Below are 10,732 nucleotides of genomic sequence, written 5' to 3'. Positions count from 1 at the left end.
ATCCAGACAACCCAAATGACTGCATGAGTGTTGATATCATTGACTCTCTGGTAAGAGAGGTCAATATGGCTGAGAGTCTCGAATCAGAGCTAGAGGACATCTTTAAAGATGTTCAGCCTGATTTGGAGGAATCAGAGAGAATAATAGAACCTCTGAAAATCCCTCAGGAAGAAGAGAAACCTCCCAAACCCGAGCTCAAACCATTACCACCATCCCTGAAATATGCATTTCTGGGAGAAGGTGATACCTTTCCTGTAATCATAAGCTCTACCTTAGAGCCACAGGAAGAGGAAGCACTAATTCAAGTGCTAAGGACATACAAGACAGCTCTTGGGTGGTCCATCAGTGATCTTAAGGGCATTAGCCCAGCTAGATGCATGCACAAGATCCTATTGGAGGGTGACGCCAAGCCAGTGGTCCAACCACAAAGGCGGCTGAATCCAGCCATGAAGGAAGTGGTGCAGAAGGAGGTCACTAAATTACTAGAGGCTGGGATTATTTATCCTATTTCTGACAGCCCCTGGGTAAGCCCTGTCCAAGTTGTCCCTAAGAAAGGTGGCATGACAGTGGTTCACAATGAAAGAAATGAACTAGTTCCTACAAGAACAGTTACAGGGTGGCGTATGTGTATTGATTATAGAAGGCTCAATACAGCCACCAGAAAGGATCATTTTCCTTTACCATTCATAGACCAGATGCTAGAAAGACTAGCAGGTCATGAATACTACTGCTTCCTGGATGGATATTCAGGTTATAATCAAATTGCACTAGATCCCCAGGATCAAGAGAAAACGGCATTCACATGTCCATCTGGAGTATTTGCATACAGAAGGATGCCATTTGGCCTGTGCAATGCACCTGCAACCTTTCAGAGGTGCATGCTCTCAATTTTCTCTGATATGGTGGAAAAATTTCTGGAAGTCTTCATGGATGACTTTTTAGTATTTGGAGACTCATCCAGCTCCTGTCTTGACCATCTAGCACTTGTTCTAAAGAGATGCCAAGAGACTAACCTGGTTTTAAACTGGGAGAAATGTCACTTTATGGTGACTGAAGGAATTGTCCTTGGGCACAAAATTTCGAACAAGGGAATAGAGGTGGATCAAGCTAAGGTAGAAGTAATTGAAAAATTACCACCACCTGCCAATGTTAAGGCAATCAGAAGCTTTCTAGGGCATGCAAGATTCTATAGGAGGTTTATAAAAGATTTTTCAAAGATCGCCAAACCTCTGAGCAACCTGCTAGCTGCTGACACGCCATTTGTCTTTGATAAGGAGTGTCTGCAGGCATTTGAGACTCTGAAAGCTAAACTGGTCACAGCACCAATCATTTCTGCACCAAACTGGACATTGCCATTTGAACTAATGTGTGATGCCAGTGACCATGCCATTGGTGTAGTGTTGGGACAAAGGCATGACAAGCTTCTGCACGTCATTTACTATGCCAGCCATGTTCTAAATGACGCACAGAAGAACTACACAACCACAGGAAAAGAGCTACTTGCAGTGGTTTACGCCATTGACAAATTCAGATCCTATTTAGTAGGATCAAAAGTGATTGTGTACACTGATCATGCTGCTCTTAAATATCTACTCACAAAGCAGGATTCAAAACCCAGACTTATAAGATGGGTGTTGCTTTTGCAAGAGTTTGATATAGAAATAAGAGACAGAAAAGGGACAGAGAATCATGTAGCAGATCACCTGTCCCAAATAGAACCAGTAGAAGGGGCGTCCCTCCCTCTTACTGAGATCTCTGAAAACTTTTCGGATGAGCAACTATTTGCCATCCAGGAAGTTCCATGGTTTGCAGACATTGCAAACTACAAGGCAGTGAGGTTCATACCCAAAGAGTACAGTAGGCAGCAATCAAAGAAATTGATCACAGATGCAAAGTACTATCTTTGGGATGAACCATATCTCTTCAAGAGATGTGCAGACGGAGTAATCCGTAGATGTGTGCCTAAGGAAGAAGCGCAGAAGATCCTATGGCACTGCCATGGATCACAGTATGGAGGACATTTTGGAAGTGAGCGAACAGCTACAAGAGTCCTCCAATGTGGCTTCTACTGGCCTACTCTCTATAAAGATTCCCGAGTGTTTGTACTTAATTGTGACAGTTGCCAAAGATCTGGCAATCTGCCTCACAGTTATGCCATGCCTCAACAAAGGATCTTGGAGATTGAGTTGTTTGATGTATGGGGTATTGACTTCATGGGACCTTTTCCACCATCATACTCAAACACTTATATTCTGGTGGCAGTGGATTATGTATCCAAATGGGTGGAGGCTATTGCAACACCCACTAATGACACTAAAACAGTGTTAAAATTCCTCCAGAAACACATCTTCAGCAGATTTGGTACCCCTAGAGTGTTAATCAGTGATGGGGCACTCATTTCTGCAATAAACAGCTTTACTCTGCTTTGGTTCGTTATGGAGTTAGCCACAGGGTAGCTACTCCATATCACCCACAGACTAATGGGCAAGCTGAAGTCTCAAATAGAGAAATCAAAAGAATCCTGGAACGGACTGTAATTAACCGTAGAAGGGATTGGGCAAGAAGCTTGGATGATGCTCTGTGGGCATACAGAACAGCATTCAAGACCCCTATAGGGACCTCTCCACACCAGCTTGTGTATGGAAAGGCATGTCACTTGCCAGTGGAACAGGAACACAAGGCCTACTGGGCAACCAGATTCCTAAACCTTGATGCCAAGTTAGCTGGAGAAAAAAGATTGCTCCAGTTAAATGAGCTAGAGGAATTTAGACTCAATGCTTTCGAGAATGCAAAAATTTACAAAGAGAAAGCGAAAAGATGGCATGATAAGAAATTGTCATCCAGAGTCTTTGAGTCGGGGCAGAAAGTTTTGCTATTTAATTCTAGGCTCAAATTATTCCCCGGGAAATTAAAATCCCGGTGGAGAGGTCCATATGTGATTACAAGTGTATCACCATATGGATACGTAGAGCTTCAGGATAATGAATCTAACAAAAAGTTCATTGTTAATGGATAGAGAGTTAAACATTATCTTGAAAGCAATTTTGAGCAAGAATGCTCAAAACTGAGACTTGGTTAAAAGCTCAGTAATAGTCCAGCTAACGACATTAAAGAAGCGCTTGCTGGGAGGCAACCCAGCCATTCACAAAATTTAATTTTATTTGTTTTTGCTAATTAATTGATTTTTACAGATATATGTCAGAGTATCCTCAAAAGGTAAAATAGCAATTGATTGAATTCACAGAGTTGCAGGGAAATTTGGAAGTGCACTGGCATGAGAAAGCCAGTAAGAAACGTTTTGGGCATTGAACGCCCAAAAGAAGCACCCACTGGGCGTTCAACGCCAGTAAGGGTAGCCATCTGGGCGTTAAACGCTAGAAAGGAGCATCTTCTGGGCGTTGAACGCCAGAAAGAAGCACCTTCTGGGCGTTTAACGCCAGATTGATAGCGTCCTGGGCGTTCAGAAAGAAGCAACAGCTGGCGTTTAACGCCCAAGAGAAGCAACAGCTGGGCGTTAAACGCCCAAAACATGCAGCAGTTGGTCGTTTAACGCCAGGATGGTGGGGAGGAGGTAAAATTCGTTTTTCTTCAAAAATTTTCTAATTTTTATGTTTCAATTCATGATTTCTTGCATAAACATGTTTCCAAATATTATCCTTCAATTCCAAAAATTTTAATCCTAATTTCTAAAATCCCTAATTTCTGAAATCCCTTTTTCAAAGATTTTACATGCATCTTCATCCATAAAGACAAATGATTTCCAATCCAATCCAACTCTTTTTTTTTTAAGTTTTTCAAAATTTAATTATCTTTTAAAATCTTTTTCAAATTAAAAATTCAGATTTATTTCAGATCTTTTTAAATTATATCCTTTTCTTATCATATTTATCTTTTATAAATCATATCTCTTATCTTTTATCTTTTTCTTATTTTCGAATACCCACCCCCTCCCTTTATATTCACTTTCGGCGCCCCTCTCCTCATCCACCATTCCACACTTGCTTTCCTCCTATCCCTCTTCTCTCTCTTCTTTTGCTTGAGGACAAGCAAACCTCTAAGTTTGGTGTGCTTATCCGTGATCACAAAAACATACTCACTTTGATCATGGCCCCTAAAGAAAAATAACCCAACCCAAGAGGTAAGAAAGAGAATACTCCAAAGCCACTTTGGAATCAAGGGAAGTTCTTAACTAAAGAACATTCAGACCATTACCACAAAATAATGAGTCTAAGATCAGTGATCCCGGAAGTCAAGTTCGATCTGAAAGAAGATGAATATCTGGAGATCCAAGAACAAATTCGAAACAGAAACTGGGAAATCCTAGCTAATCCTGAAACGAAAGTGGGAAGGAACATGGTTCAGGAGTTCTATGCTAATCTATGGCAGACAGACAGGCAAAGAATAATTGGAGCTGCCCTCTATGACCATCGGACCTTAGTCAGAGGAAAGATTGTTCATACCCATCCTGACAAAATCAGGGAGATCTTTAAGCTCCCTCAACTGAAAGATGACCCAGACTCCTTTAATAGGAGAATGATGAGGGTAAATAAAGGCTTGGACAAGATTCTAGAGGATATATGCATCCCTGAAGCCAGGTGGACCACCAGCACGACTGGCATCCCAAATCAACTCAAAAGAGAAGATCTCAAACCAGTAGCCAGAGGCTGGCTGGATTTCATTGGGCGTTCTATATTACCCACCAGCAACCGTTCTGAAGTTACTATTAAAAGAGCAGTGATGATTCACTGCATCATCTTGGGAAAAGAAGTAGAAGTCCATCAACTGATCTCGTGTGAACTATACAAAATAGCAAACAGGAATTCCAAGGATGCCAGATTGGCCTATCCAAGCTTAATTTCCATGCTCTGCAAAGATGCCGGAGTGAAGATGGGAATAACAGAGTATATCTCAGTTGAGAGGCCAATCACTAGAATATCAATGGACAGACAATAGCTGCAGGATGATCCAATCAAGAGGAGAGCACAGGAAGTCCTCCCAGAACTCCCTCAATTCGAATATTGGGAACATCTTGAGGCATCTATTTCCAAATTGCAAGAAGCTATGAACCAAATAAAGGAAGAACAGAACAATCAAAGTAGCATGCTTTGCAAACTGCTTAAGGAACAAAAAGAGCAAGGGCGTGATTTAAGGGAGCTGAAGCGCCAGAAATTAATTCTTGAAGGACCAAGCACCCCACAGATCAAAGGAACATCTACTTCTCAGAACACAGGTTGTTGAGTTCTAAATTTAGCTTTAACTCTGTGATAATGTTATTATAGAATTTTACCTTAGGAGATATATATAGTAGTAGTGGTAGTAATTAGTATGTCTATTCTGGTTTTATTCCCAATTAAGTTATAATTTATTTTTCTCATCATCATCAGACATCAATAAAATAGTAGATAATTAGAATAAAGAAGTAATTTATTTTTCGAGTTCTTAATAATAAAAATTATAATTAACTATATGTGGTGGCAATACTTTTTGTTCTCTGAATGAATGCTTGAACAGTGCATAATTTTTATCTTGAATTTTATGAATATTGGCTCTTGAAAGAATGAGGAACACGAAAAATACTATTGATGATCTGAAAAATCATGAATTTGATTCTTGAAGCAAAAAAAATTCAAAAAAAAAATTTACAAGAAATCATTGGATTAAGAAAAGGATCCAAGGCTTTGAGCATCAGTGGATAGGAGGGCCCAAGGAAGTAGTTCCAGGCCTAAGCGGCTAAATCAAGCTGTCCCTAACCATGTGCTTGTGGCATGCAGGTCCAAGTGAAAAGCTTGAGACTGAGTGGTTAAAGTCGTGATCCAAAGCAAAAGATTATGCTTAAGAGCTCTGGACACCTCTAACTGGGGACTCTAGCAAAGCTGAGTCACAATCTGAAAAGGTTCACCCAGTCATGTGTCTGTGGCATTTATGTATCCGGTGGTAATACTGGAAAACAAAATGCTTAGGGCCACGGCCAAGACTCATAAAGTAACTGTGTTCAAGAATCAACACACTACACTAGGAGAATCAATAATACTATCTGAATTCTGAGTTCCTATGGATGCCAATCATTCTGAATTTCAAAGGATAAAGGGAGATGCCAAAACTGTTCAGAAACAAAAAAGCTACAAGCCCCGCTCATCTAATAAGAATCTGAGCTCCATTTAAAACTCTTAGATATTATTACTTCTTAATTTCTTTTTATCCTATTTTATTTATCTAGTTGCTTGAGGACAAGCAACAGTTTAAGTTTGGTGTTGTGATGAGCGGATATTTTATACGCTTTTTGGGGGTAATTTCATGTAGATTTTAGTATGTTTTAATTGGTTTTTAGTAGAATATTATTAGTTTTTAGGCAAAAATCATATTTCTGGACTTTACTATGAGTTTGTGTATTTTTCTGTGATTTCAGGTATTTTCTGGCTGAAATTGAGGGAGCTGAGCAAAAATCTGAGTTAGGCTGAAAAAGGACTGCTGATGTTGTTGGATCCTGACCTTCCTGCACTCAAAATGGATTTTCTGGAACTACAGGAGTCCAATTGGTGCGCTCTTAACGGCGTTGGAAAGTAGACATCCAGGACTTTCCAGTAATATATAATAGTCCATACTTTGCGCGAAGATAGATGACGTAAACTGGCGTTCAACGCTAGTATCATGCTGCTGTCTGGCGTCCAGCGCCAGAGACAGGTTACAAGTTGGAGTTCAACGCCAGAAACAGGTTACAACCTGGCGTTGAACGCCCAAAAAAGCCCCAGGCACGTGAGAAGCTTAAGTCTCAGCCCCAGCACACACCAAGTGGGACCCAGAAGTGGATTTCTACATCATCTATCATAGTTTACTCATTTTCTGTAAACCTAGGTTACTAGTTTACTATTTAAACAACTTTTAGAGACTTATTTTGTATCTCATGACATTTTCAGATCTGAATCTTATACACTTTGATGGCACGAGTCTCTAAACTCCATTGTTGGGGGTGAGGAGCTCTGCAGCGTCTCAATGAATTAATGCAATTATTTCTATTTCATTCAAACGTGTGTGTGTTCCGATCTAAGATGTTTATTCGCGCTTAATTGTGAAGGAGGTGATGATCCATGACACTCATCACCTTCCTCAATCCATGAACGTGTGTCTAACAAACACATTCGTTCTACATTAGATTGAATGATCATCTCTTAGCTTCCTTAATCAGAATCTTCGTGGTATAAGCTAGAACTGATGGCGGCCACTCTTGAGGATCCGGAAAGTCTAAACCTTGTCTGTGGTATTCCGAGTAGGATCCAAGGATTGAATGGCTGTGACGAGCTTCAAACTCGCGACTGCTGGGCGTGATGACAAACGCAAAAGGATCAATGGATCCTATTCCAACATGATCGAGAACCAACAGCTGATTAGTCGTGCTGTGACAGAGCATCTGGACCGTTTTCACTGAGAGGATGGGAAGTAGCCACTGACAATGGTGACACCCTACATACAGCTTGCCATGGATGGAACTTTACAAACAATTGAGTTGAATATTACATTGCAGGAATTCAGAGGACAAAGCATCTCCAAAACTCCAACATAGTCTCCACTACTGCACAACAAGTAACTGTTCCTCACTCTTTTATTTTTCTAATAATTCCAACTGATAATTTTAATTAATATCCTGACTAAGAATAATAAAATAAACATAGCTTGCTTCAAACCAATAATCTCCGTGGGATAGACCCTTACTCACGTAAGGTATTACTTGGACGACCCAGTGCACTTGCTGGTTAGTTGTGCAGATTGCAAAAGTGTGATTGCAATTTCGTGCACCACCTATAAAGCCTGAAAACACTTAACGCACAGATCACGACATCGAATGGTATAAAGGGGAATTAAAAATATATCATTCAAATGTCTAGGAAGCAAGTTTTCAACTATAGAGTAAAATTGGGAAGGAATTGTGAAATTATGCAAATCATATGAATAAGTGGGTAAAGAGTTGATAAAAACCACTCAAATTAGCACAAGATAAACCATGAAATAGTGGTTTAGCACACTTGGTAGCTTTAGATTTTATTATTATTGCAATTTAATATGCTTTTATTTTCATGTACACCAAGTGTTTGATAAAAATGCTTGGCTTAGTTTTTACTTAGTTTTTCCTCGCTCTTGGCTTGGAATTTAGGATTTTGGTTACCCTTGAGTCATTGATGTCCACTCTTGATTGATATATTATAGTAGTTAGTTGATTTGGTTTCAACTAACTTTAAGCCTTCCATTAATAGAGTTGGCTAGGACTTGTGGATTGAGGTCAGCTATGCCTATTTGACTTATCCTCGATGTTAGGGTTGACTAAGTGGGATAAACTCTTCATAATCATTATATGTTTGTGGTCAATAGCTAGGATAGGTAACCTTGACCCTCAATCTTCGCCAAGAGGTTTCTTAGCACTTAAATTTTTCTTTTCTTTGATTAATTGTGTTGAATTTAATTGCTTTCATTTGATTCCTTGCATGTTTATTTACTTTCTTGCACTTTAAATTCTTGTCAATTGCTATCTCAACCCCCATTCTCCCATAGCCAATAATTGATCACTTAATTGCAACTCCTAGGGAAGACGACCCGGGACTTAAAAACTCCCAGTTATTTTGTATTGGTTGTGACATCTTTGAATGAAACTTTGATTGTGAGAGTTCATTGTTGGTTTGGACTATGCTATTAACGAAGTGATTCTTATTTTGATTAATTCTAAACTGGCAATAATTCTCACATCAGTGAGAGAGAGAGAGCTTGCTTCTCAAGGTCCTTGGCAAACTTCATAACTTCTTCAGCTTGCTCCTCATTGTTAGAAAGCCGAGCATCCACCACTTTTTCACTTATTACATAGATGGCCTTATATTCCTATCTTGGATTTGGAACTGTATCACCAGGGAAGGTATTAGGAGGCCTCTCAGCAACTTGGTTGCTCAACTAACCCATTTGAACCTCCAAGTTTCAGATTAAAACTCTAGTTTTCTACATGAAACTATTTTTGGTTTTAGAGAGTTCTGCCAAGGCTACTTCCAATGCTGAGGTATTGACGCATGAGCATCTTAAGTACTTTTTTTGGGAAGTTATAGATAAAATTTATGGCCTTTATTCCTATTTATCATATGCTTTTAGATGATTTTTATTAGTACTTTGATTCCTTTGAATTTTTGTCAAATGTACAAAAAGGATAGAAAAAGAGGAGCAAAGTAAAAGCAAAAGAGAGCAACCAGGAAAGCATCCAACAGGAGGCAGAGGTATGGCATTTTACACACCAGACAATGGCGTGCAACATGCCCAAGTATTCCCAAATAGAGACCCTGGCGTGTCACACACCACATGGGGCGTCGCACCCCGGGCCAACACTCCAGGGAGAAGAAACATGCATGATTAGTGGCGTTTGGCACAACACGTACTTGACGTTTCACATGCCAAGTAGATACCTACTCCCAGTGAATTATTTTGTAGCATTTGACACGCTGAGAAACTGGTGTTTCAAATGCCTAGTGAAAAACATGGCATGCAACACACAAAAACATGGCGTTATACGTTGGGCCAGCTTTCCAGAGGATCAGACTCAAGGCAATTTGAACAAAAAATAGGCGTGCAACACATCAAGAAAGTGGCGTGTCACATGCCACAAGAAAAAGACTCCCTAGACGTGTGCATGGTTGGCATTCCACACGCTAGGGAGAATGGGAGTATAGAATGGAAACGACTTCGATATTGGACTCATGCGAATGCATGCCACATGCGTACGTGCAACACCTGAAAAAATGAGTTCATGCGTACGCTTGCTACATGCATACGAATAAGATATGGAAAATTGAAGATTCAAGCGTACGCATGCTACATGCGTATGTGCAAAAGCTGGAAAAATGAGGGTTCATGCGTACCCATGTTGCATGCGTACGCGCAATTGAAGGTTTTTGTTAGGATCATGCGTATGCATGCCTCATGCATACGCATGACACGGTGAATAGTGGGCGTGTTACACGCCACAAAAGAACAGGCATGTGAGTTCAAAACGCATTCGATGGCCCTTTTGGTGCAAAATACTTGGGAGTGTGACACCATGTTTTGGGCGTATCACACGCCATAGTTCGACTCCTAAGTCCTTGTTTAATTGAGTGGCATGTCACATGCCACAACCTGGTGTTACATGCTGGGCCAAGTTTCTAGAAGACTTTCAATGACCCCATTTTGAGTTCCAGGGACCAGAACACATGGGGGTTTAACGCCACACATGGCGTGCCACACGCCAATAAAGAAAGCTGGGCTTCCACACGCCCAAGGGTGGCGTTGCACACCAACAAAGACCAGCTTTAGAAAAGCATACCACTCCTTCATGCAAAGCATGGTGGTGCATAGGAAAAGCATGGTTTTTCATATGAAAAGTGTGCCACTCGGCCTAACCTTCGCTATTAATACTTTTTGCCACTCCAAGCCCATTCAGAATGCAAATTGGGACTAGTAAAGCTTTGAAGAAACATACAAAGCTGAAGATTTTAATGCAGAAGATTAGATTTTATTTATTTTATTTTTTGAATTTAAGTTTGAATTTAATAATTAGGTTTAGTTTCTCTTTAGTATATAAGGGTTCTAAAAACACTATGAAAGGATCTTTGGAACCCTTATAGTTTCCCATATTTTTGCTTTTTGTTTTTGTCAAGCATAAGTCACTAGTCTCCTTGGTTAAGGTTAGGAGCTCTGTTGATTCCTATGAATTAATGTTATAGCTTTT

The sequence above is a fragment of the Arachis stenosperma genome, chromosome 6 (assembly GCF_014773155.1).
Source record: "Arachis stenosperma cultivar V10309 chromosome 6, arast.V10309.gnm1.PFL2, whole genome shotgun sequence".
NCBI classification, from domain to species: domain Eukaryota; kingdom Viridiplantae; phylum Streptophyta; class Magnoliopsida; order Fabales; family Fabaceae; genus Arachis; species Arachis stenosperma.
Note: the sequence above shows the minus strand (reverse complement) of the source record.